The following is a 27768-nucleotide window of genomic DNA, read 5'->3' on the forward strand; positions in this document are numbered from 1 at the left end:
GGCTAATGATCAAAAATACTGACTGACAGCTCTGAAGTACAAGGCATAGATAATATTCTCAGAGCTACAGTTTATTTATACTCAGAACTGGCTTTAGGCACCCACAAAATGTGCATTTGTGATGTCCTATTATAAAGGAGATCTTTTAGCCACCAGTTCCTGTTGCCGAGGTTTTTCCTTAAAACTAAACTGATCTCCATTATTATTTCACCAAAATACTTGTGTTTAAGAGCACCACTTATTTGAAACAATCTGTAACTAGCTGAATTTCCTTAAACATGGAGACATTTTTAGTAGCATTATAACTAAAATACGTATTTTGAGTTCTTAGAAATACTGTGCTATACTTCAGGGTTTATATACTGCAGAAGTCAGTGAGGGCAAAGAAAGGGTACTGAAACTCGTTAGTTTCTTGTCTTTGAATGATGGTGTACAAAGTGTCTGGTTTCTTTGGTAGTGCTCAAAAACCTGTAAGGAGTTTGGTCTTGCTCCCACTTAATGTTAGTTGAAATGTTTACCTGATTCAGCCAGGGTGGATGAGCTTATAGGTAATTCTAGTTTTCTCAAATGTTTCTTATTTATCGCTTTATGGCTCCCCTAAAAACTTTGCTAAACATTTTGTAGAGTAGAAACCTATCTTTGATTTTAAAGCACTACTGTGCTTTAGGCTTGGGATTGTTAAAACCTTTCAGAACATCTAACATGCAACATCAAATGTTTTCTAATAGAATGTCTGCCTTAATGAAATATAATTTCTAGCTCCTGTAATGTAAATGAAAAGCTGGAAACATATTCCAGACCTATTTAAAAGGTTTGATAATAGGAATGCCAGTTTTAAATATCCCAAAGTATTACTGATTGTGTATGAGCAACATTTCCTATGAAATATGGATATCTGAAAAAGTTTCTGCTTCTTTATCTGTTTAACTTTCAGGTACATATTGAGAAGATGGCGCAAAAAAGGGCAAAGTTCTTTGAACTTTGCTATTGATTTTCTCTGAACTTCAGCAACCAGGAGAGAGGGAGAGAGGAGGAGAGAGAGAGAAAGATACTACTTATGGAAAGTCTATACAAAATTACACCTCACTGGACACCTGTGAATGCAGAAGGGAATTTTCAAAAACCCAAAACTGTAGGAGAACTTACTGCTGGAATTGGCACTTGCTTAGACTATGCAGTTCATCTCCACAAGCAGCATAAACCAGGCTTCATTAATCACAGAGCTCCCGGAAATACTCGCTTAATAAACCTTTTGATTTTCAACGAAGTATGATTTTTTGGGCATAGGCTAATGATTTTTGTGCTGACAGAAATAACTTTGCTGATATGTTGTGTGGTCTCTATAACCTTCAATATAGGTTCACATTCTTTTCATTCAAATGTCTGATTGGACCCATGCTATATGAGCTGGAAGCTTTGAATATTAGGAGCACCCATATATCAACACAGCTCCCGTTGTGCCAGAACAGTGTAAATTTTACAATGGCAGGCATGGAGCTGGAGTAATAATTAATACAAACTTTTCCCCATGCACACAATATTTTTGTAGCTATGTTAAACTTCATCCTAACTGAAATTATTTCAGCAAGCACGTTATTTCTTCTAAACATGTGCAATTTATAAGTACGTCTGTGATTTACTAACATTCTAGCCATAACAAATTTATCAAAAATGACTTCTTAGAGTAAAACCTGATATACGTTAACAACTCAGAAGTCAGTCATAAAAAAAGGGGAAGGGGAGAGAGAGAAAGGTAGAGAAAGATTGAGAGAAAGAACTTTTTTTCCATAAAGGAGGTTTTAGGAGCTACAGTGCTTCACAAATCATCACTTTTTAAGAGCATGTTAAGAGCATTCCACCTCTTTTGAAGCCCAGTTACAGCTAAGTGAACTATCACAACTAAACTATTTCACTGATCTGAACAACAATAAACCAAAATGAGTAGAAGTACTAAAAGCATGCCTGAGGCAACAGAAACTTTGGTGTTAATTTCCATCTCTTTCAAGTGCATTTGATGAATGATGTGACAAAAGAATCCTAATTAAAGTCGAAATCCTGAATACTAAATAAATTAGAAGTGCCACTACATTCATCTTCTACAATGATAATACTGCCACTTCTACTCCTTCTCTGTGCCCCTTTGCTTACATCTGTGGCAGTAACTCAGCAAAGGGCACTGCCAGCACAGATGGGAAAATGGATACTCTTCCCCAAACAGAGAGATAATAGGACAGGCCTCTTTGTTTCCCTTCACTGCCTTCAATTTACACAAAGAAAGCCTACCAGGGGCATTCAAATTATTTTTAGGTATATATTTTTCCTCTCAAATTAAAACTTGACAAGTGACACTACGCTATCTGGTCTTTACTAGCCCTAGAAAAGTTGCTGTGTTTATGGCCATTAAATTTTTATTTCTTTTATTACTGGAGAATCATTAAGTATATATATACTTGGAGTAATATATAATACTAATGGGTTGGAAAGCAACACTGAAGGGATGAAATTCTATGGCTTGTGTCACACAAGGCAGAGAAGACAATCATAAATGACCTTAAAATCTATGAATCTTTCAAGGAGCTGCCCCATTCAATAAGCAGAGTGGAACATGAATTATGACTCCCGAGAGACATCCTTTCCCTGCTCCCCTTTTGTTCCAGGGAGCAACTCTGAAATATTTCAGGAGAAGTTTATATCCCCAGTATGCCCAAGCAGTAGGCTTGTCTTTTTCCATTCTCTTTCCACTCCTTAGAGAAAGAGGGCTGTCAAGGCAGGAGGCCCTTCTATTCCCACCACAACTACAAAATCTGCCAATGCAAACAAAAGGGGTGCTTCAGTGACTCCAAATCCCATTTGTACTGTCTGTGGCCTGTGACAAGAGAAGGCCTAAAAGGCTGTAGTTAATCAGGAACTCAAAGGGAGCCATGTAGTCCAATATCTCAGCCACTGACTATTAGTCAGTGACTAATAGTGCCTGCCTGTTAGAAAAAAATGTAAAAACATAATAAACACGTAGTGATACTTCTCCAAATTTTTCTCCCAGCCCATAGCAGTTTATAGTAAATTCTGATTCAGAGTTCATAACTTTGTATTTAATGTCTCATGAGGTACTGCCCATGCACAGAACACACATGACTTGACTGACATGGTTAAACACTGCAACTGCATAGGTCACACCAAGTGTCTTCTTTAATTTTCTTGCAATGATATTACAGTTCTTGGCTCCTTCTAAACAATGTAGTTTCCTTTGTATTTTCTAAATTATAAAAAAAACCACTTTCATTTGAGGTTTTAAGCAAGTTTTCAGATTTGTTGTACCAAACTTTTTTTTTAGAGGAAATGGAAGAGAGAATTATCTTAACAAAAAAGATAGATTGTCTGCTTGTATCTGTCTGATATATTTTAAGACCTGATTTTACACCTAATCTAGCTCATGACATTATAATGAGCTACATTTTTTGAAAGTACTGTGAATGAAAACAAAGTTTGTGTACATGTGGTATATAATTTCCAGAATTCTTGTCAGTAGGTGAACTTTGCAGCCCTAATTTTCTCCTATGAATTTTGGACTGATGTTTTAGAAAGGACATTTTTTGATCTTAACTGTGATAGTGATCATTTCAGTGATCAGAGTGGATCATTGGGCTAATTATTCTATATAGGTAACTATAGATAGGTTTAATAAATTGCCTAAATAGTAGAGACATGCTGAGACACATATAGTGTGATATCATTTATTGAAGTGCCTATTTTGCACAAGAACAATTGAATATATGCAGCACCAGCTCTTGAATTTTAACTTTGCATTCAGCTACCAACAGTAAAATATTTTATTTCCAATATCACTACAGGTAAAGAAAATTTTCAACCCATCTTTAAAAACACAGAGGATAACTAATTATCGTACTAATTCTCTCTCATACAAACACCCTGTGATACAAGTATGCAACTTGGATTTTCCTCTGTGCTTAAAAACCACAGTTTGACAGTCAAATATCAGACTTCCAATTTTTCCTGGTTTTTGAATGACTTCATAAGACTCATATGTCTTGAGGTGACAGTCAAGGATAAAGAAGGGAAGCAAGAGATGCTTGGAAAAATAAATCGTTGGAACTTGAGAGCTTAGTAATTCACATTTCTGCTTTGTAACAAAAACATTAACTGAAGCAGGATGGACTTCTCTAAACTAAGGCAAGAAAAGGACTTGGAAATTTAACTTGCCCTTTTTCATGTACAGTACTACAGAGTTAAACAAAGTCACTGCAAGCTTTCCCTTCTTAGGGATAGACTAGATTGTATTTGGTCTTCACCATCACGTTGACTTCATTACCAGTGACCTTGATCCTTTCTGCCACTGTCTGCTGTGATCCCTGGGGATTAAATGCTCAAAGGTTATAGACTTACATACGTGTATATGAGTTGTCATCTCCGGATTCTTAATAATTGATTGTCAAAGCACTTTTGCACCATGCACCTTGCTTGTTTTGGCAGAACAAGTGCCCTTTCTCAGCTCGATGTTCAGCTACTCTTCTTTAGGGTCTGTGAGTGTCAATTGGTGCGATAAAGCGTAAAAATACAAGCTTGTCAGTAATGACCCAGTTGGTAGCCATCAGAATACTTGGCTAAAAAGTCAGAGAAAGCTTTTCAAGTTCTTGTGCTGGTTTTTTTTGTGTTTGTTTTTTGGTTTTTGTCTTTTTCCCTGGGACTTTTGAAAAATGTAGCAGAAACCATTTTCATTAAGAGAAGTCTAGATTTGACAGAGAAATTCAAAGGAAAGTATCCTCTTCAAGAGCTAGAGAAGAAAAATGTATTCTGGTCAATATTTCCAAACATGAAAGTGATCTTCAACAAGTTGTAAAACTACTACTGAGCCAAAAAAAAAAATAATTTAAAAAGAAAAATTTATGTCAGGTCTGAGATTTAGGTATGCTATGAACATATAAATATAGGTTGCTAGGGTTTTTTAAAGTTTGTTCGTTAAAACTTTTTGTTAATTTTGGTTAGCTTTGTTGGTTGGGTTTGGGAATTTTTTTTTAATTTTTAAACTGTCCTATTTTCTGTCCTATTTTCAGTGGTTTTATTGAGGATTGTTCATGCTAGTGAAGACCAAATTACATAAAACTAGTGGCCTTTTATGTTGATTAAGCTTAGAAAACAACGTTAACTGAACACTATAATTTGTTAAATTTGTTGCACACACCAGGCAGGTAACAATAGGTTTTATAACACAAGTATTTTTTTCAAGAGGTTTAGTGTCAGTGACATAGAGGAGCATCCTTTCGTTAGCAGACAATGTTTTCTGGAGTTGTAGTGTGCTATTGTCACCGTAAGATAAATCAGTAATGTATTGGACAGAGTAAACTGTTCCTGTTGTGTAATGCTTCCCTATCTCTCTAAAGACTTAGAACATCTTTTATCACAACAGGGGGAAATTTGGATCTTTTATCAACTTGTTCAAAAAGCATTCCATTTAAATAATGTGTCTGGAACTGTAGTCTATGGCGATAATCAGTAGCTTATTAACCTTAATCATAACAACACATTATCACTATTTGGTTTCACGTTGACTAATTTGCAGAACAATGGGGAAAAGCACACTCAGCCCATAAGACTGTTCCTAGTTCTTGGCACTGTATAAATATAGTGACCCTCACTTGAAATGTCAGAGACTTGAGAAAAAGCTGTATCATACGATGAAGGAAGAGAGTCAGGGAAAAGAGGATCATGTAATCAGAGAGTTAGTTAAAAAGTAAACACTTGTTAAACTTCTGGACAAAGTGAGACCATCATCAAACAGATACCTAGAGAACAGAATAAAGGTCAGTTACCTTTTATCATGTTTGTGTAGCTTCAGTTCAACTAACAAGCAGCAGCATGTGCTTAGGGTCATAGTTAAACACTTTTGCCTTGATAAATGAGCTGTGTATTAGGTGCTTCCCTTTCAAGAACATGGCCATATTGGAACTCTGATCTACAAAAAAAAAGACATCAGAAAAGGAAGCAATTTACCTGGGGGCAGAAATCAGTCATTTCAGGTGGTAGAAGGAAATAGTAACATGTAAAATAATAAAATAATGAGTCAAAACAACTAAAATGAAGCAGAGAAACCTCAAAAATAAAACCCATCACTTCAATTTTGGGGAGTGAAATTGCAGAATCCTTTTCTTTCTGGATTTCTCAAAATCGCCAAATATTCTTTGTCTTGAACTATTTCAGTGTTGATGGTATATTTCCTCATAATTGCACACTTCTTATGAAAATTCTAGTTCTTGATCCTGATGATTTTACTATTTCATAGGAGCCACACATAAACCTACTGCTAAGGAAGAAATAAAACCATAAACCTTACAAGGGATTTAGACGTCACCATCCTCAGAGGAGGGCAGGTAGATGAATAAACAGCACTTTCTAAAACCATGCTATATGATGTATAGACCATGCTATATAAAAGTTTCACTGAGTTCATTCAAAAAAGGAGTTTTTAGGGGTATTAATTTCTTAGATACTGTAGGACTACAATATCTTCAGTGGGGAAAAAATGCTAGAACTGCAAAGTACATCTTAATAGCATTACAACAAAATAAGTTCAAGAAATTTAGGTTCTGTATTATGAAAATAATGTTCCTAAAATTGTTTACAAAAAAAATTTAGGCGACAACACCCCAAAATTCATTACAACCAGTTCTACTATATTAAACTAGAAGAAACATGAGAACCTTCTGCCTTTTCACTGAATTATGTTATGCCACTGTACCTCTTTAAATGTATACTGCAGCTTAATAATTAGTGTCATAGCATAGCAAAGTTTCCTTGCATGATTTGCACTTCATAGGAAAATGTGAATGTGCAAACTTCAATTGGCCAGAGCATTCACACAGAGTAAGATTCTACTACAGGCTAAGCTTTTTAATGGTCATAGAATCACAGAATGGCTCTGGTTGGAAGGGACCTTAAAGATCATTAATTCCAACCTTCCTGCCATCGGCAGGGACATGTTCCACTAGACCAGGTGGCTCAAAGTCCCATGTAGCCTGTCCTTGAACACTTCTAGGGATGGGGCATCCACCACTTCTCTGGGCAACCTGTTCTGGTGCTTCGCCATCCTCATAGTGAAGAATTTCTACCTTATGTCTAATCTAAACTTGCCCTTCTTCAGTTTAAAGCCATTACCCCTTGTCCTACAAGTACATGTAATAAGTACCTCTCCAACTTTCTTGTAGGCCCCCTTTAGGCATTGGAAGGTGCCAGACCTTTCTCTTCACCAGGCTGAACAACTTCAACTCTCTCAGACTGTCTTCATAGGAGTGGTGCTTCAGTCCTCTCATCATCTTCATTAGATCCACATCCTTCTTATGTGGGGGCCCCACACCTGGACAATGCTTCATTGTACCTGTTTCTACGATAGAGAGACTGGCAGCAATATGTTTATGCTTTGATAAGAGTTCAAAAACTGTTTGCTGTAAATCACAGTAGGATATCACTGTCACAGTGGCAGTGGTGCTACAGCCATGAATGTTAAAAGGTCATAAAATATTTTTTAGTAGATCAGTTTTTAAAGTTGAAAAAAAATATAGACCAACTCTTTTTCAGATGTCATACACAGTGAGTCATAATATATTCAAAAATTTCTATAAAAACCACAAGCATTTGTTCTTCCTTCAGAACAAATTTGTTTTAGTTTCCTTCTCTATTCTTCTTATGTTCAATCAGAATAGCAAAACACATGAAAATTTCTAAAAATATCAAATCAGTTTGAAACACTGTAGTCCATGTTCTGATATTAGAAGATTTGAAATTATAATGGAGAGTATTTCACCAAAAATTTATTTGGCACATGTCACTGCCCTAGACCACAATTATGTGGTAAAGTATCTGATAAAGATCTGCAGAGATTTGGGTTCTAAATCTGCTAGGCACTAGACAGTAAAAAACCCCAGTAATTCACACAAGCCATGGGATAGGACTGAGAGAGAAATGTCTCACATATACTATACATGAAAGGACAATGATTCCACAAAAAATTTTAGCTTATGCCATATAAACAAGCTTCCAGATTCAGGACACTGGAAGCAAATATCCATGTATATATACATATTTTTATCTTCAAAATATCTATATATTTAATTTATATTGCTTATAAATAAACAAAGAGTTGCACCTAAAACTGTATCTTCATTTCATAGCAGTGATTAAATTTATCAATTATTTTGTAAAAATGTAGCTTACAAATTCAAGAATTTGAATTTTACTGAAAAGTGTGCTGTGAAGAGATTCCACTGTTAATGTAAGTATGATGGTCTGTTTCAAAATAATGCAGAAAATGTATCTGATTTTTGCATTATTCTAGGTAAATATTGCCCATAAAATTCAATGACTATTGAGACTTTACCTATGTGGCAAACAGTAAATATAAAAACTGAAATTAACTTTCTGTGTGTTATTTGGTGTTTTAAGATAAACAGTGGAAACACTTAGGTGTAAAAAAAAAAAGCTGATCTTTTCTCTTATCCTGCTGACTGTTAGTCTTTCATCACACATTTTTCTTATGCAGCTGAACAATATCAGTTTAGTACATAAGATGCAACCATGTCTTCACTTAATAAAGAGATAATATTTTTATTCAGCATTTATATTGATATTTTAAGTATCATGCACACTGCTAAGTAGTCATAAGATCAAATGCACTTTGGCTTAGTTTCCATATAAAAATCAGAAGGTGTTAATTTTATTACCACTCTGCCAACATATTTGAAAGCATATTAATGAGTGTTAATGTCATATGCTTAGCCAAAAGAATTCCTGAAGTCAGAGTGCTATTTTATCTGCTTTAAAGCTTTAGTAATAAGGAGTTGAATAGGTATTTTGATAAGTATTTTATATCCTGTTAGCCAATAGTTGGATACAAGTGAAAAATCTCCTACTGTGTACACAGAAATTATGCTGTATTTTGGTAAAACAGTAAACCTGATGACAAAAGTGACTGAATTACAATAGAATCTATCAAAAATATCCAGACAAACACAGAAATAATTATATTACTCAGCTGAAGAATTTTCCATTTGTCAAGATAAACATTCTCGAGTTTTTATTTGGTTTATTTTAAGAAATTCCAACCAGTTTGGATAATTAATTACATGGAAATCACTATGAAACTATTTAGGTTTCCTCTAACAAAATATTTCATTTTTTTTTTTCTTGCAATTTTTTCAGTCCCGTAAGAGACTGAATTCATCAAGGAATTAGATGAGAAATGGAAGTTTCTGTTTTAGAAAACAGAATGGCAGCTAGACAACAGAAAACAGATGCCAATTATTTGCCAGTGTCTGCGGTAGAACAAAATATTTCATGACATTTACTTTGCCTTAGCAAGGCTGCCGTTGATGTCAGTCAGCAGGTTCAGAAAAGAGGGTCCATATGATCTAGGATTGAACAAAAATTCTACACTTTGGTAAAGATGACAAGATAAAAAATGCATAGTTCTTTTTATAGAGTCAGCTAAAATAGCACAATCTGAAATAATACTCTCTTACTCTGTAAAACCAGAGCTGTTTAATAAACTAAGTGAAAACAGAATTTGCACTTCTTGGACTTAGAAGACACAAAATAGGATTTGTTTTGTCACACATTAAACGGGAAAGAATTCAAGCTGTGCAATAGAAAATAAAATATTTTGTCAGTACATTGGCTATTTTTATTTTCCCTGAGTACACATTTGTAAGGTGGGCTAGTCTTTATCATGTGCCATCCAAGGGAACCAGGAGCTAGTGCCATGTTGCTTACCTTTAACACACCAAATCAACATGGTATATATTAATCATAAAAAGCAGACCAGCAGTAAATAATTCTGTTAAGCTAGGAGCTAGGACAACAGTTAAAACTTCCAGTTTGGACCTGTAACATTTTTTATGTAGCAAACACCCTAATTAGATGATTACACTGACAAAACATGGTATACTGTTTGTGGTTTACCTATTATATTAACATGAACTGTACAGATAAAATGCTTTCTGGAGATGGAAACTGTACTCCTGTTAGGAAACTGTCGGCATCGTTCTTCCAGCCAGATATTTCTTGCACCAACTAAGTCTTAGATTAAAGGCAAAGAATGCTCACCCAAACAAGAGTGTCTTGAAAAACAATGCTGGTAATGGAAGATAATGCAGCTGAATGGTTACTTTTTGTGCAGGGCTATATATACAACACAAAAATCCATGAGAATCCACAAGGGAGAAAAAAAATGCTGCATTTGTTTACATCTGGTCTTTAAAATAATTACAGAACATAATACTATCATTTCATATGGGAATATCTGCTACCTGTAATATCTGTAATATCTCATGTTCTTCCCTAACGGAGGGGCTCAGTGTAACAGTGTAACCAGTGGAGGTCCAAGCATGTTTAGCAACGGGAAAGGAGTTGCATGTGACCTACCAAACACTATCCTCCACATCAGTCCTCCTGTCCTGACTCAGGAAAGAGATGTTTGTAAAGGCCTTTTTAACCACATTGTGTCTTCAGTTCAGCTTGTACTTTTGGAGCCTTTCGTTACTGTGGGCCTGCCACCACTCTGTCAGTGATAACACTTACAGCCTCAGTCCATTTGCCTCTTTACATTCCTCCCCCTGAAATACTGATAACTTTAAAGTGTAATGATATCCCAAGTATACCATACCTCAACCACCTCACTGAGTACCAGATGATAAATCACCAAGTCTCATTCTAAAAACTGTTAGCACAAAATTCTGGCAGTCACATAAATGCAAAACATAAATACCTACTGTTTTGGTGGCTGTGCTGCTGAGAGATTAAGTGGAGATAAGTGCCTGTGAGATTTTAGCAAGGTTTTCTCGGGGTCAGCACACATTTTGAAATGAGTCAAAACACAGAGAACAAAATAGAGGAACAGTGCAGCTCCAGGATGACATCACTGCAACACAGCGCCCCAATTCTGTTAGTAGCTATTTCACACATTCAAACTTTTCTGCAGTTTTAATTCACTGTTTTTTGGGGTTTTTTACATGGTTATTGAAGTCTGCAAAATATACTTTACTGAGGTTTTTTTTCTGAACGTACCTGCTTTCCCATAATAATAATAATCTTCACAGTCATTTTCACTTATATTTTAGAGAAATGGAATTCATAAACTTTATAATATTGACATCCCTGGCAAAAAAGATTCACCTAAGCATGTGAAGCATGTTGTGCTATGACTTTACCTAGAAAAGAAGTTTTTGTTAGGAAAAAAAAGGTGGCTTTTCTATTAGTCAAGAATTCCTGCTATAAAGAATCAATCTTCACTTAGCACATTTCTTTCAAATTAAGCGAGGGCTAAGCAAGACTAACACACCCTCCCTGAATGATGAGCCAGCATGCTGAGGAAGAAAGGCTGAGAGGTGGAGAATGACTTAATGATGTCATGGGGAACGCACTGCTGTGGCCCAATAGTACATCTTTTACTCCTGTGAATAGTTCCACTGATTTCAGTTGAATAGTCCTGCAGGATTAAGGCAGCGATTCATAAATGTTTTAAAACAAGGCCAAAGCCCCAGTCATATTTTAAGACTCAAAGACAGGGTAGTTTCTATCTAACCTAATAGATCAGAACCTCCACTTGCTCATTAGCTGAGGACCTCTGCCCTCCTTTTTAGGCCCAATTTTCTCAGATGAACTGTCAGATGGAATCTGCTGCAAGTGTACACAGGACAAATTCCATGTCATTAATGGAACAGGTGTTTAATGATTTTGGATGCATCAAGTTTACCCAGCTTCTTAAAAGATCTCTTCTCATGTATAATAGTGGCTGCAACACCAGGGATCATTTTCAGAGAAGGTTGGCACCTCCCAGTCTATCAAATCATCAGCTTTATGTGCTTGCCTGGTGAATTTATTCAAAGAGATTTTAAAATTCTAAAGTTAAGAAGCTAAACAGTGTTTAGGATTCGTATTGCTAGTACTTATGGGGCAGTACTTCAGCCTCCACTGAAATCAGTAGAGTCTTATGTAAGGCCACAAAGAACTTGGACTCATTAACCGTAATATGAAACTTTCACACAAGCAAGATTACATTTTTTGAAGTATTATTTTAAATAAAAGTTCATAATTCAAAAATGTTTTAAATTGTGGATATCTACAATTAACATTTTTTGTCTATACAGGTATGAACAGATGCAAAATGAAGGTTTTATCACAGTGGAAACTATGCATTTGATGTTTGAATGAAAACCATGCATTTTGACTTGGCACTGGAATTTAGCACAGTTTATTCCCCGATTTTATCCCAGCCATGTTATTTTCCATAGTGGAATAAAAGTGAAAGGGTTTAGCAGAATGAGCTTGTCAAGTTACATGGCACCCTCACAGAAAGGAATGGGAAGATGAAAGAAAAGTTCCTATACCAGGATGGGAAAGACTTATTTTGAAAAAAACTTTTTCATGAAAACATAGATAAAAAGAATAAGAGATTTTCCAAGCAAAATTAGGTCAACTGCATTTTAAACACTAAATCTCACTCAAGGAGGAATGAAGAGTTGTCATGTTTCTGTTACAGCTACTAATCTCTGATTTTATTCAGGTTTTTGTGTTAGTGTGAAGGATCTTTGCTGTCAAGAGCAAGCGGATCCATATTAAGAAGCCCAGCAAACTTAGACCAAAAGAACAACTTTCTCTTTTTGATGGAGACTTTTTATACTCTAATATTCTGTCAAGTTCCAATTACAGTTCATTCAAAACAATATTAAACAGGTGGTCTCTGTGCAAGGAAAATTGTCACAATGAGTTGAGAAAAAATCTTTTTAACAGGACACCATCCAGGTACAGATAGAAGTCCTGAAGGCAGCTACTAAGGTTGCATACCAGTGAAGAACAATGCACACCCATCTCCCAGCAGCTTCTTGCAAAGCCTTGCTGCTTAACACAAGCTGCTAATGATCTATAAGCCAAGTGACTTTGGCCATGGGTAATTGAGGTGTCCAAGCTATTTTCGGATATACCAGATTGCCTGTGGTGGCAACCAGAGATGGCAACTATTCAGCCATCACAGCTGAAATCATTGATATTCACTTGCCAACAAATAACCACTCGGTCCAAGAAAGCACTTTACTGGGTTTCTAATAGGGGAGACTCCACAGAGGCTAAATAGCATTTTAGACAATCTAGGACTTTTGATACTTCCCCACAATAATGGCAGATACAACTCAAGGTCTAACATACGAGAGAGATAAAATGGCACTTTAAACCTATGTTTAAGTATCTAAAATCTCTATCTCTGCACCAGACCAGATGACAGAGTAGGTGGGAAGCTAGTGGGCCCAGTGGTAGGTATATTCTCAGGCATCAATTTATACCAATGACACATCCTCTCAGATGTCACAATGAAAGAGTTATTTTGCTAGTAAGACAGCCATCACTTTTGCTCATAATGTGTCTCTTTGTTTAATAAACTTAACATGAATATATGGTCCCACTATGTAGGACTGAACAATCTTCTTTTCTCCTCTCAAAATGTTTAGCCTGGACACTTGACTTCTGTCTTTGATTTTCTGTTTGAGGGTCTGTATAAAGAACTCTTTCAGACAGCTGGAGTATGTAGGTGAAATAGTTGATCTAGGATAGCATGCTGTATCATCATTCTTTTTCTTTGAGCTTCCCAATATCACCAGTGGTGAAGGAATTTGGAACATCTGAGTAAACTAATTAGGACCTAATTAGTATTATGAAGGGTTTTAAGACCCTTTGCCACTCACAAGGAGTTCTGCATAGCTGCCACCTCCTGTTGCATTTCTAGCTCACTAGGATTAGGAATCTCTTGCAGCAAAAGAAATGTATCTGCAAGAGGCAGCTACACTATGTGGATCCTGAACCTTAGTATGAGTGAGAAGGTCCTGAGTAATGACCTTCACATTTAGAAGGTCCAGCAAAGTGGTGGCAGCTATATCCCACATATCAGCTCCTCTAACATCCTAATTTAATAGGTACTGTGAGACCGTGTATCTAAATTTTCAGTGTGGAAGAATATTGCCCTAGATTGACCCCGAGTTTGGCAAGGTCTGGGCACAGAAAGACGTTTTTGTGAGAGGCAGCCCCAAAGCTGAGCTGACAATGAAGCAGGAGCTGCCAGTTCCCATATGGGTTTTGGGTGTTGTTTCTCTCCTCAGAAGTAACAGGCTGCCTCAAAGTAGCTCCCACAAAGTTCTGAATGCAGATACTGGCCATTTTGTGAAGTCTAGACCCTTGTTACATTGATACACTGAATCTTCTGACAGCAGGAGTTGTTTCTTCCCTGCAAATCAAGAACTTGCCTCTGTGAAAATCAGTAGTTTCCAGCCTTCCTCACCCTACCATGAAGGCAGCACTGAAGTCACAGGGCAACCTGTGACAGGCAGAGGACCACCTTATGTATGAACTCAGTAGAAGCAGAGATCTTTCCTGTTTAAAAACAGTATTCAATTTGCCTCCTCACAGAGCAAAGGGCTGCTTTGGAACCATTCTCTTACATTGTCATTACTTTTGAGTTTTTTCCCTTGCTTATAGAGAAACAGGAGACAGGTTTCTTGTGCTGATACTAATTACATCAGTGTGAAAAAGATTCCTACTCACAGCAGTGTACTTTTGAATATGGAAAAAAAATATATCTTTTTGTCCAATACAGATGGTCAGCTCATGTTGTCCCTTTTCACCCTGATCATTACCATCCTCCACCCAAATAAGAATATTCTTAGCCCATTTTTCATACTGATCATTGCCATTCTCACTGAAACTTGCCTTTAGAGAACCGAGGATTCTCTTCTTTCCTTTCTTACTTTCCCAGATCTCTAAACTAAACCTTGTTTCACCAAATGTATTGGGCTATGGTTTGGCAGCTGCAATATTTTTGATTTCAAGACTCTCATTAAATTAAAGAAAGTTTATATTTAATATTTACCTTTCTAAATGAAATTTTCTCCTTCTTTTTTAAACAAGAAGAAACATTATGTCCAAGACACATTTTCCCAGAATTGTCCTTTGTCAGACAAAATATCAGTGATCATAGTTATAGACCAAACACAAGTTTTCGCTCACTGTCTTGTAAATTAGGGTAGAAGACCAATACCCCATATGTTTGTCATGGTGCTTGATCTCTGGTTGGAATATGCAACCTTTTCCAAAATATCTCTTAATAGGAGGTCAGCATCATCTTTCTGGCATCTTTCATGAGCAGTAAGTTCTATGTGAAGGTGGAGAAAAAGGAAGCCTCAATCAAAAGGAATAACTCTGAACAATCCCATTTGTAACTTTCCCAGCATTACTATTTTTGCTTGCCAGTCTGGGGGCTGGAGGGAATGCAGCAGTTGTTTCCTCATCCCTTCCAGTATGGCACTGAACAGACTTTTCTTTTAACTATGGCACTGATATTAAGAAACAAGTTGAGAGATCACTTTTGTCATATCCCCTCGATGCCAGTGTTTTATTTATAGTTCTCTTCTATGCCAGTGTTTTATTTATGGTATTAAATATACAAAGAGATTATAATGCAGCAAAAAAGGCTGTTATGGAAAAACGGATGCTGTTTTGTCCAAGAGCCATGCTTATGAACAAGGCCACCTGGCTTTATATACACTGACTTTGAACCACAGGCAGAACAGAGACCTTTTCTTTTTCATTATTCAATCAGCTATTTTATCTGTGTCCTACAATGGTGCATAAAATACAAGACATTTATTTCTAAGAACTGACATGAATCAAATCTTATAGGAGAGAGCAGTGTTCTGAGTTTTGTTTTGAAATCGGGCCTGTGAATATTTTTGCCGCCTCGAAGTACATTAGTATAAAACAGAGCATTTATCCCACAAGTTATTATGTAACCATTGTAAATAATATATAAATACTTCAACTTTATCTTAGCTTAGCACTACTTTTAGTACTGAACTTATTTTATTAGCGTTTTTAATTGGAATTCTTAGTAAATCAATCCCTACCTTCTCTTCAAGGCAGTCAGCCCCTCCTAGTGGCTACTCCCAACCTGCAGCAAAACACTCCAGGTTTTCCTGACGTTTGTTCTTGGTCTTCGCTAAGCAGAGCAGTGAAGGTGGAGCTGTGAATTACTTTTTCTTCTTAAAATATAGAAGAGAACAGGGAAATCTTTTGTCATTTAAAGTTATTGATGTAAAAAATAAACTGACACAAATTTTTGCATTATTCCTTGCATTAAAGCTTGTCCTACTTTTCATAGCCTGAATATTATGAGTCATACAAATGTGAGCTGTAAGAGTCTATATTGCTCGATTACTCATATTCCTCCCTCTGCTACATCAATACTTTTTGAAGTGTTTTGTAAAGCTGAGCAGTAAAAGCCAAACTATTCCATACACTGAAGGCTGAAAGCCTGAAAAAAAATGCTTGTGGTAATATCCTTCCTTTTTAGATCTTTCCTTCCCTTAATTTCAGCAACGCTGTTCACACAAGTAGTTATGCACATGTTTGTATGCTTGTTGGAGTGGGTCTCTGTCACTCAGCCAGGAACACATTTCTGACAATCTGCCTGGTTTTCCTTCCTCAGTTTTATTGCCTTGCTGGCTATTTCTGCCATGACACTTCACCTGTTGAAACTGCCCAGGGAAGCTTTTGAACAGTACCCCATGTTGTCACTAGAGTTGTGACTACCCCTTTCTTACATATAAACATTATCAAAAAAACACAGAAAAAAAAAAAAAAAAACCCAAGTCATTCTCTCTCCCCTCCTCTCTCCATTTGTATCTCCATAGCTGACTTGGGGAATGTAAAAAAAAGTTTAACTGCTGGCTGCAAGTTATCAGTGCAATAGAAAAAGAGCTTACACAGTGATACGTACGTACTGAATTTATTATAGAAGACCCTGTGCAAAACTTAGTTATCTCTTGATATGTAAATCTTTCTGGAAAAAATTTAAAACAATTCGAGGAAAAGAACATAGGAAGTTTCAGTAAAATCCACTGCCAGCAAGCTATCAACTGCATGTCAGGGTGCTTTTCACCCAGTTTTCAGCAAAGAGCAGAACATCTACTGCCATTGCTCAAGTTACTCCATGTCATCAGCAATTTCCAGATTTTAGGTCTCTATATTAAGGCAGCACTCTCAGTCAACCAGTAAAGCTGTCCTTCTGGTGGCCATCTAAAAGTACCAGCAAAAGTCCCAATTTTCAGGAGTAGGTATTTACTGCTTTGTGAGAATAAGGCACCATGCCAGGCACCTACAGAGAGAGCCAACCCAAATCAATAGCTGGGATCTTAGCAGGAGATTAAGAACCCATGCACAGCACAGCAAGCAGACAAGACAAGCTTCATTTCTGATATAAATACACAATGCACTGAAGAAAGCCTACAGGCACTGAATCTTTTAGGATCAGTATAATTAGCTTACTCAACTACTTTGATATTGAAGGATACAGCCTAAATGTGCCAAAGCACATAGGCAACAACTAGCAAGAAAATTTCTGTCTCTAGCCCCAGGGAGGGAGAAAATTGTAGGTACTGTGTTTAATATCAGTAAAAGAACATACTAAAGGCTTTTTGAACACCCTACTTATGATTTTAGGAAAAAAACGGGGGGATATCTTGTGGCCTGGGGCAGGTTGCTACAGTTCTTAAGTTCACATAGATACAAGGTTTCCTCCACAACAATATAGATGTTTACATGGACTGGGGTTTTACTGTTAAACAAATTCCCATGACTGGGATTTTAATTTGTGTTGTACATATGAAAGTCATCTGACCAATAAATCTTTCTGTAGTTGACTGCTGAAGATGGCTTCAAGCCAATGCTGGAGAATGTTCACCTGAAAGTAACCCCTTCATGTTTCTGTAACAGCTTACTTTTGATTGAAGAATTATTATTAGTTATTTTCTTGGTGCTTTAATCTAAACTGACATCAGGAACTTACTACACTAGATGTTACCTATAAAAACACTAAGAAACAGTCATTAAAAAATATTAGTTTGCAACTCATATAGGCAAGACAGATTCAAATAAAATGCCTTCCGCTTCCTATCACAAACTGAGGTTCAGGAAACAAGTTGAACGAAAATTTTTATTCTTTTCTTTATCAAAAGATTTTCCATCTATTATGGATTATTGATTATATTTCTAGAAATGCTTGAAACAAGGACAACTTGCAGTATTCAATATTTTAAGATTATAAAATATGAAAGAATATTATTCAGTGTTTTAAAAAGCACGTCCCATATTTGAATGAAAATCTGAAATTTTGTAGTTTCCCACAAAATTGACAACCTGCCTGAATTTTGACTCAAGATAATCAAATCAGGCAACACTAGCTGAGGAAAAATAATTGAACAAACAGATTTACATTTTAAGAAAATATGGAACATATTAAGACCATGCATATGGATAATTCTAGAAACTGATGCATAGACTATTAGCTTCTTAAGCTACTGAAAATAATTTTTAAGTCTAGTGTGGTCTCTGAAACCAGCTTTTGGTCCCATCCTGCCTGGATTGTTCAGCTGTTATTTGCTGGCAAAATAAAATAAAATAAAATAAAATAAAGTAATTAAAAAAAAAAAAAACCACCAACCAAACAAAAACAAAACCCCCAAAAAATTTAAAAATACCAAGCTAAGAAAAATCAATTCTATAGCTGTCAGGAAGGCCTGTAATATATTCTACTCTATCCTGGAATCAGAACAATTTCTAAAACAGCAAAATTACAACTGACTCAGAACCTAAAGCTATCCAAATTCAATAGAAATTCTTTTAGTGAGTCTAATGGGCTTTGGGTCACGGCCTCATGCATTAAACTAATTTATACCAAAAAAAAAAATCTATTTCCTTTTACTTTCAATTAATCAGAGAACTGGATGTGACCTATTGGTGGAATGGTAAATAATAGAGAGAACAGGTCAGTTGTACAGAGTGACTCAGATCGCTTGCAGAGGTCAGTTCAGATCTAAAGATAGGTTTTATTGCAGCCAAGTGCAAGGACTTCTATCTAGAAACAAGGACTATTTGTATGATGAGAAAAGCTACTGTAGAGAGCAATGATTCCGTCTCCAGATTGACAACAAATGACTATAACGGTGGATGAGCAGTTGAACCTGATTTCCTTCAGTGAGCTAACATGATCCTTAATTGATTTGCAAGCACAGGAACATGATAAAGGTGGTAAGGCAGCATTAATGGCACCATTAATGGCACCATTACTGGAATTCAGTGTCCAGAATTAACATCTGTAGTTCTAAAAGGATCTCAAGGAATTGGAAGGAGTTCTGGAAAGATGTAATGATGCAGTCTTCAAAATATACCTCACTGTGTGAAAGACAGACAAAACATAGCTTATTTGGTTAATTTGACAAATGCCCTGGAGATAACTTGCTCATTATATGTAAAATAATATTTCTGATAATCAGTAAGAGTTTCATCTGACAGGAAAAGGTATAACATGATCAAAAGTGAATCCAAATAAAATTTAACTAGAGAAAAGGGAGGATTTGAAACACTGAGAATTAAATTTTGGAAAAAAGGATATTACAAATACCCAGAATTGTATCATTCATGTGAAACTCTTTTTGTCATCCTCTTTTACCTCAAAAGAATTATGGTTGATTTAATAAATTAATGGATGACATTCTTTGATTTGTAGTATGTTGGCCTTGATATGTGACCCAGAGATACAAAGATGCAAGTTGTGCTATGAGTTGAGAGGGAATTAATGGTTTTGAAGCTAGTGCATATGGGATCTTATATGCAGTGGTGATTTCCCCTGAGGAGTACAATTCGTAGATAACCTGGTACATTGACAGTAGGTACGTCTAGAAATGAGGAGCTGATTTGACCTGAGTCCATTCAGGACATGTGTTTGAGTACTGTCATGTTTAGCAGAGATTGTTATGTGCTTTATTTCAGTGGAACGGTTGAAGTACAGGTATTGGGCTATTCTGTTGGTCATTAAACTATTAATCCTCTGAAAGCAGACTATGGTCAGTAAGAGTATGTTCATCTACATATCAGTGGGTATAGTACATGTATTGAATGTATTACCTGGGCTAATGTAATGGAGATAGATATGTTAAGGCTGAAGGTGATTATAGATGGCTACAACGTCTTTTCACTTAAAAATCTATGGCTTTACAACATAAGAAAAATGAATACATGACAGTTTGCTGAACCACATGAAGGATCTTTTCCAGGCTGAGTTTCGTAGATGGTTTATCTGCCTGAGATCATATTGTTAATTATGTCACTAGGTCTGGAATTCACCATGGGTATTACAATCTCTTATGCATGGAGCTTTGTACACACAATACCACTAATGAATGCCAGACCTTATTCTCCAATTGCAGATGCATCCCACCCTGAGTCCTTCCAGCTTGTGCTGTCAGGTAGTAAGACACAGATAGAGATGCAGCAGATGCAGAGGACTGAGCAACCTCAAGCATTTGTGTGACGAAATTTCCTCTGCTTTCATAGGAAGCTAAAGATGTATAAGGTGTGAACTAGAATGGTAGAATTAATGATTCAGCTGGGTACCAAGTAGGTTAGGATTCCAGCAGGAGCTTGTGCCTAGGGGAACCTCACAAGGTCTACACCTGGGGACAGCAACCAACACTGTACAGAAACAAGACCACCCCACGGATCCACTGGATAGGTGTTTGCCTGTCCCCAGCAACTGTGCATCAAAAAATCACAATAGATCCTGCCCTGAGCACTCAGTGCAGCAGGCACGGTGTGTCATGTCTCGCAGATAATGGGGGAGATCATTCTCCACCACAAGATTCATCACAGTGCACTGATAGTTGTTGGTGTTCACCACTGACACTGGAATTTTTGCCATTAGGATGATGGAGGGGGACCAGTAGCGTTTTCTTATGCCTGAAATACAGCCAGTGCTTTGCTGCCAAGTGCACAGACCAAACATCTCAACAGGGAAAGGGCAACTACAAGTAGTCACCAGCACTACTAGAACAGTTATACATTTATTTTGGCTGGTAGGGATATCAAACCAGCTAGGAAATGAAACCTGTAGTTACTACCACCATAGTCAGACATTTTTGTTCTGCTTTACTGATCTTTTTCATAGTAATCATGATGAATCAGACTGTGATGAGCAAATAAAAAGCTAAAACCACTAAACACATAAGGGAATCTAAAGGGCACTTAATAAAACTCCTTGATTTGCTATTTCAACTTTTAATACACTCTATCATAATTAATTTTGATGATCTTAACCTAAATTAAAAGCAACGGGTAGCACTGCATGGAAGGAAAAGTATAAGGGCACCTTAATGGAGCCACCCAACATAGTGCCCTGTAGGCAACCATAACTTAATTTGAAAGCACACTTGATATGCAGAAATACACCCAAGTAAAATGGCAGGTGATCCTCCAAACAGAATAAGAAGTAGCTGTTGTATCCACCCTCAGCCACAGTAAATTTGTATGAACACAGTGCTTTTCATTAAGCAATCAATAATATATTTTATTAGTTCCAGAACACTGCATACAACCCACTAGAAGCAATCTCACTCCACAGTTTTGAGTGTGAATACCACAATTAAACCAAGAAAAGATAAATTAGTTTTTCCAAAATCTGGAGGTTTTTGAGTTGTAAAAGTCCAATTACAAATTAGCAAGCTGTGAATAATCAGATTAAAAAAAAACAACCAACAAAAAACCCCAACAAAAAACCAGTTTCAAAGCTGCATGAGCTTTACTTGCAAAATCCTCAAAGATTTATGAAGTTAAGTAATAATTGGTGACAAATGAGACCACTGATGATAGCTAATGCAATCATGGTTTTTCACCTGTAGTTTTGGATGTAATACTTGGCCTTTCGAGAGCACCACAATCTTTCTGCAACACAGATGTTTGAAATATACACAAATGAAACAGGTTTGTGTTATTCCAGGGTTCTAACAAATACACCTGCATTTGAAAATGTCTGATCTCCCATTTTTCTTCCAGTACAGTAGTGAACTAGATTTCCAAATGTGCTCATCCACCCGCCCCCATTGCGGGGGGAGCTATCGACTCTTAAAAATGTTTTGTCATTATATCACTAGACAGGAGATAACCCTGTCTTGAAAATCATCAAGATTTAGATGCTGAGGATTTCTGGAAATCTTCCTGGCTTCTTGTTGGCATACTAATATTAACTAGCACATATATGTTGCATTTGGATAAGATGCATCTCTTCATCATGTCTGTAATTCAACCTTGACATGGTAATTTTTAAGTTCTAAGAAGATAATTTTGTACTTCATTCTCCTTTTAGTGTGTGAGAATGCAAAAATCAAATACAGTGAATTTTTCATTCAGTTGCAAACTCTCAGTAAAGTGAATGACCCTTTTAAAAAATGTTAGGAAGCCAGGACACTCAGAATATCAGAAGCACATTTCAATCTGGTTGCATCGGAAATACTCAAGAGCAAGGGTGAATAGTGAGGAATGTATTTTCAGGCTTAGAGAGCACCTGTATTCTCGGGGATGAGCTGAAATTGTTAGAAAATCAACCCAATAAAGTGAAAGCATAAAAATAAGAAAAAAACTGTGTCCCAAGGACTTCACAGTCTATTCATTGAATCCTGTTTAATGCTGTTCAGGCAAATATGCATTGACTAAAATATGGTTATTCAAAGACTTAATTTCAGAAGTAAATGACTGTAGATTTAGAACTATGAAAAAAGAGAAAACCTCATGTATGGAGCAATCTCAAGCAAAAGAAAGAATGGCCCACAGATAGGATATTTTTCAAAGATTTAGAGGATAGGTTTAAAACTTCATTCATTCATAAGCTCAACAAATTACTTAAGGTACAGAACCTACTCGTTAATAAGATAATACAGCTTAACTCTTTTCTCTCCCACATGTGTTGTACAAACTATTTCCTAGGCCCGTCTTCAGTCCAACTATCTTCCAAACCATTCTTGACAATTGTCAAGTTGCCATCTAATACTGGGAAAGTTTTAGATGGTCTATTTGAAAGCTGTGCCAAGGAGAATGCTAATAATAGTTAAACTTTCTGGGTATTGCCTAAGCTTGTAACCCATCTCTATTTAATATACTGCTGTACTTAAATCCATTGCAAATCTGTGAAAAATGAAAGAAAGAGCAGTCTCCATTGTGCAATACTGTAGTGTTATGGGCAAGAATCTTCTGCAAAAACAGTAAAACCTTTCTGTAAAATAAGGAAAATAATTCATTATATAGCCATGCACCCCTGAAGTGCAAGAACTTTTCTTAGATTCCACTCTTCCATTCGGAAATTCTACCTTTAAATCATTCAGCAAACTTCCATGACATTGTCATTATAGATGGGCAGATGTGAACCTGATGTTTATACCTGCACATTGTACTCTGAAGCATGGAAGTCTGCCTTTATATAGTACATAGTCATTCCCAGGCTGGTAGATTTTGTGCTCCTTGAGAAAAGCATTGTTCAAACACATACAATGTCACATTAGATCGGTTAATGTCTTCCTAAGCTTGTCTTCAAACTAGGGTTTGTTTCAAAAATCACAAAGCAAATCTCATTCACTAAGACTGAGAGGAGTTCAATCTCTCTGGAAGTTCACCAGGGAGAGGTTTTTGTAAGAGCATTTTAGGACCAGCTTCTTGAATGTGATTCTTGTTTTATAATTTTTAGCAGAAATTAAAAAGCAGCAAGCAGTCACAAATGGCATTTCTGAAAAAACATGTTGGTCACTTGATTTAGAGATTTAATAGGTATAATTCCACTAAGAGTTATTTGGACTTACACTGGTATAACATTTGAGTAAATTGTCACACCACTAATCCATAGAATTCTACCAGTATATAATAAAGAAATAGTTGTGTGAAATTGTTTGAACATTGCTGTTTTTACCCCTAGTTTTCTCTGCAAACTTAGCTGATATTGCAGACAGAATCCATGCAGTGCAAATTATCCTCTATTTCAAAGATACTAGCTTCAAAATGAAGTTCATTTTCTTGCATAAATAGGATGCAATATAAACAGAGGTTCTTAGACAACTCAACATCGAGACTGAAAAATACTTTCAATCTGTGCTAGTTAGCAGCAAACAACATTATGTTTCCCCGAATGGCTATACTGAACATTTAACAAAAAAAAGTCTACATTTAGAAGCCATAATTTGACTGGTTTCAGTTGCAAAGCCTTCTGATTACTACTATTAAAAACCTTACCATGATTCATGCCCATTTCTGAAGAAAAAAGCTGTCTGGGAACAAAAACCCACAACAATAACTTGTATATTTTTCATTAAATTATGTTTTTCCTATGATTTTGGAGGATTTTAAATTCTTTTAAAATAGATAATATCTTTAATTTTAATTCCACTCCCATTGTGCAGGCTATTATTTTTATTTAGCCAATAAATGGAGAGAAAAAAAAGAAAAATAAAATCAGGGTTAAAGCATGAAGAGAAAAAGGCTGGACATTAAAGGATCTTTATTAAATAATTATTTTTAGGACTACTTTTCAGTAAGACAAGAATTTTAAATGAATGATTCTGCAATTTTACTGAAAAGTCAGTTGAAATGAAGAGTTATCATGTAAAATTTTGGTAGAAATCTACTTTCTTGCCAGTTTCTGGGGGAAAAAAGAAGAAAAATTTAAACAAACAAAATTTCACAAATAAATACCTCATTTTCTCACCCTGCTGCTACCCCCAAAGTGAAACAAAACAAAAAGGCAACACTACACAGCATCTCCAGATGTCAAAAGTTATTATCCCTTTTTTCCTCGCACGCAAGAGGAAAAGGAATCTTATCTGGAGCATATCCAGCTTGGGGCTGGGGGAGTAATGTGTACGCGAGTACAAAAGATTCCAAGACAACAGCTTGGAAAGGAACCATCTCAATCTCAGTGTTTACACAGTACATTTACCTGTCTGAAGCTCATAAATTATATGACCTCCATCTGACATTTTCAAATTAGATTTAGTAAGTGTAATAACATATTTAAAAATATGTTATTCAAGAGCTGGTTTGTTCTTTGTGGACCTGTTACAGGGACAATGTTGCAATTTTCAAGTTTGGCTAGTCCATAAATAGAGATATGGAAAAAAAGCAGTTAATTTTATGACAGTGTTACACTTAATCAGTCTTCTCATATTGTTTTATTTCTTGATTATGATTCTGTGTGTGTACATATATGTATATATATATATACATATATATAAGGAATGTTTATTCCAGTTCATCACCTGCTTAAGAGAAAATTCATGATGAGAAGTACTGTAGGTGTCACTTCTCAGGTAGTTAACAAGGGTATTTATTAATATTAAATTTAATTTACTTATTATCAAATCATCAGCCCTTATAAAAAAGAAAACTAAGTATGGATTGTATTCCCTGGCAATACGAAGAGTTCAGGAAATGAAAAGTGTTTTGATCATATATAAAATATAGAGTATTGTTAGTGCAGAAGCCCTGTATCAACTTGAGTGACCCATTTACTGGTTATTCTTTCATTGTTTTAAAGGCGTTATGAATTAGAGCTCTGCAGTTTAAATAGCATCAAACACATGCAATAGAATCCCTGTGCCTCAGTTAACCTTAAACAAGTATCAAGAGGCAGATTTAATGGATGTGATGTCATTACACTATATCATACATGCCAGAAAGAAAGAACAGAATAAAATAGAATATCAGGGCAACATAGGAAAGTCATTTTTTCTCTATTTAAAGCTTCAGAAAAATGAGCCAAACCTGTGAGGAAGGGCCTGAAGTGCATGTAGTAATGCATCCTAAAATATCAAGACACTTAAGTTTTTCCATCCTCTTTAGCACTCTGTATTAAAAATCTGATGCTGTGCCAACAATCCCAGAAAAATTACTTTAACTGTTGCTGCAACATGATACCATTGTAAATGGTATCAATGAAATCTTTCACAACATTGTTCTGCTCCCCTTTCTAATTGGCTTTAATAGATATAGGTCTTCAGTTGCACCAATATTTGCACTTTTTTTTCCAGTGTCAACAGTCCCTTCCTGGCCCTATGTTTAACTCAAACTGTAAACACAGGAGTGACTATGTGATTCATATGGATGCTGTACAAGTTACATGAAGCCAGAGGGAGACTTTCATTGATTTCAATGTGAGATTACTAGACAATGCTGGGGGTGCATGAACTTTTGACTAGACACTTTTAAATCCAGTGGTTATTTTTCCCTTTTTTGATCTCATTCTTAAGCATACAGATTCAAAATAGTTAAGTGTCAGAGTCCAGCATGTGGCACTGGGGACAAGTTCTTTGGTAGAGAAGCCTACCTATTATCAAGTTTTAATTTATTTACCTTCTTCATGAAAATAAGACAGATTGATAAAATACTTTGAGCAGATAAGATAATCAAGTCTGACATCTAAAAAGTCCTGTCAGTGTTTAAGCAGAGCACCCAGGAAAAGGCTAACTGTCTTTTGAGAACAGGAGCAGAAACTCTGAAGACTGAGGAAAGAGGTTTGCGAACTCTGCTAAGGCCACTGAAAAGAATGCTTCAGTTTTGCCGGATGAGTCCACCTTTGCTTTCATTGTCATTTCCATTATCGAATTATCTCCTTTCTGGAAAGGGATAACTAGTTATTGATTCAAATGTCAGCAGCTTAATGCTATTATCCAGGGGCAGCACCAAAAAGGAAGGCCACTGCATCAACGATATTGGACACTCCCACTCTGCAGGACTGCATCTCCTTCTATTCTGTCTAGGAAGGCTTATGGCTCAGCATAACTGTAGATCTTGCAATCATCCATATATTTATCCTCACAAAATCCCTGCTATTCCTCTTACACTTATTTTAGAAGCGGGCAGTACATGTCTAGGGCGCAGACTGCACTGGAGCGTAGAATTCCCTGAGCTAGCTTTTTCTATCACATTAGGACCATGAGCAGTAGTGTAGCCACAGCATTATGGAGGTTGGTGCAGGTCAATACTCCAAAAGATGCTTCAAGTGCTTGCATTAACCCTTGCAAAGCTATTTCAAGTGTATCCTAAGCTGCCTGACAAAATCACAATGGATCTAGAAATCATCTGAAGCCTCCAAGTCAAATGATTTGTCAGTTATTTCATGCTGAGATTATCTTGAGACGTCCACACAGAGATTGTTACAGATTATTTCTTTCTATTCCAGGGTTAGCTGATAGTGTGAAGCCTGGACACAAAAGCAGGCACCAAGGAAGCAGTAAGAACATACACAGGTTCCCCTCTAAACAGCTAAGAGTGTAATATCACAAAGAATTATATGTGTCTAGTAAATGAGCAGGTTGATTATGACAAAGAATAGTAACAAATATCCTTTGTGCACAAGGTTCTGAGGAATGCTGAGAACTAGCCCTCGTTTTTTTTGGCCTCCAGGAGATTTCTAAATCTCTAAATAGCAATCTGAATTCCTTAGACAGCCGCACACACGATCCAGAGCTTGAGTTCTCCGTGAATCTCCTGTTTCATCTCTAATTCAAAAGATCACTTCCTGGAAGCTCTGAAGGGAAAACAGTGAGGCATTTCTTTCCTCTTTGAACTACTTCCTATGCCCTGCACCAGTGAAAAGCCTAGTTAGTCTAGACCTAATTTCCTGGGGGAAAAAACATATTCTTTACTAGAAAGAGCTGATCTACACTTTCTTGCAGAATTTAGCCCTATCAAAAGGAGACAATAAGAACTAGCAGATTTATGCTTCAAAAAAATTGGAGTGTTTCCATTAGAACAAAACTATTTTTATCATATAACAATGAGAAGGGTTAAAGGTAAAAATTTCTCCTCTTTTTTTTGCCACCTATTCCATCTTCTGAATAAGGGCTTCTTTTG

General features: G+C 36.3%; 1 long non-coding RNA gene across 9 annotated transcripts in view; it reads right to left on the reverse strand.

Annotated features, from left to right (window-relative positions):
• The window catches only part of LOC116444959, a 131047-nt gene that overhangs the window by 66936 nt on the left and 36343 nt on the right, over window positions 1-27768 (reverse strand). For 6 of the 9 annotated variants that reach the window (XR_004240596.1, XR_004240604.1, XR_004240607.1 and 3 more), the window contains 3 exons: window positions 15951-16085; window positions 7199-7407; window positions 5826-5968 (listed from right to left, as the gene is read on the reverse strand). This is a non-coding gene — a long non-coding RNA (uncharacterized LOC116444959). The remainder of the gene's footprint in view (window positions 1-5825; window positions 5969-7198; window positions 7408-15950; window positions 16086-27768) is intronic. The other 3 variants (XR_004240599.1, XR_004240598.1, XR_004240605.1) reach the window with 3 other exon arrangements.

This window comes from Corvus moneduloides, chromosome 1 (genome assembly GCF_009650955.1).
Source record: "Corvus moneduloides isolate bCorMon1 chromosome 1, bCorMon1.pri, whole genome shotgun sequence".
NCBI lineage: Eukaryota > Metazoa > Chordata > Aves > Passeriformes > Corvidae > Corvus > Corvus moneduloides.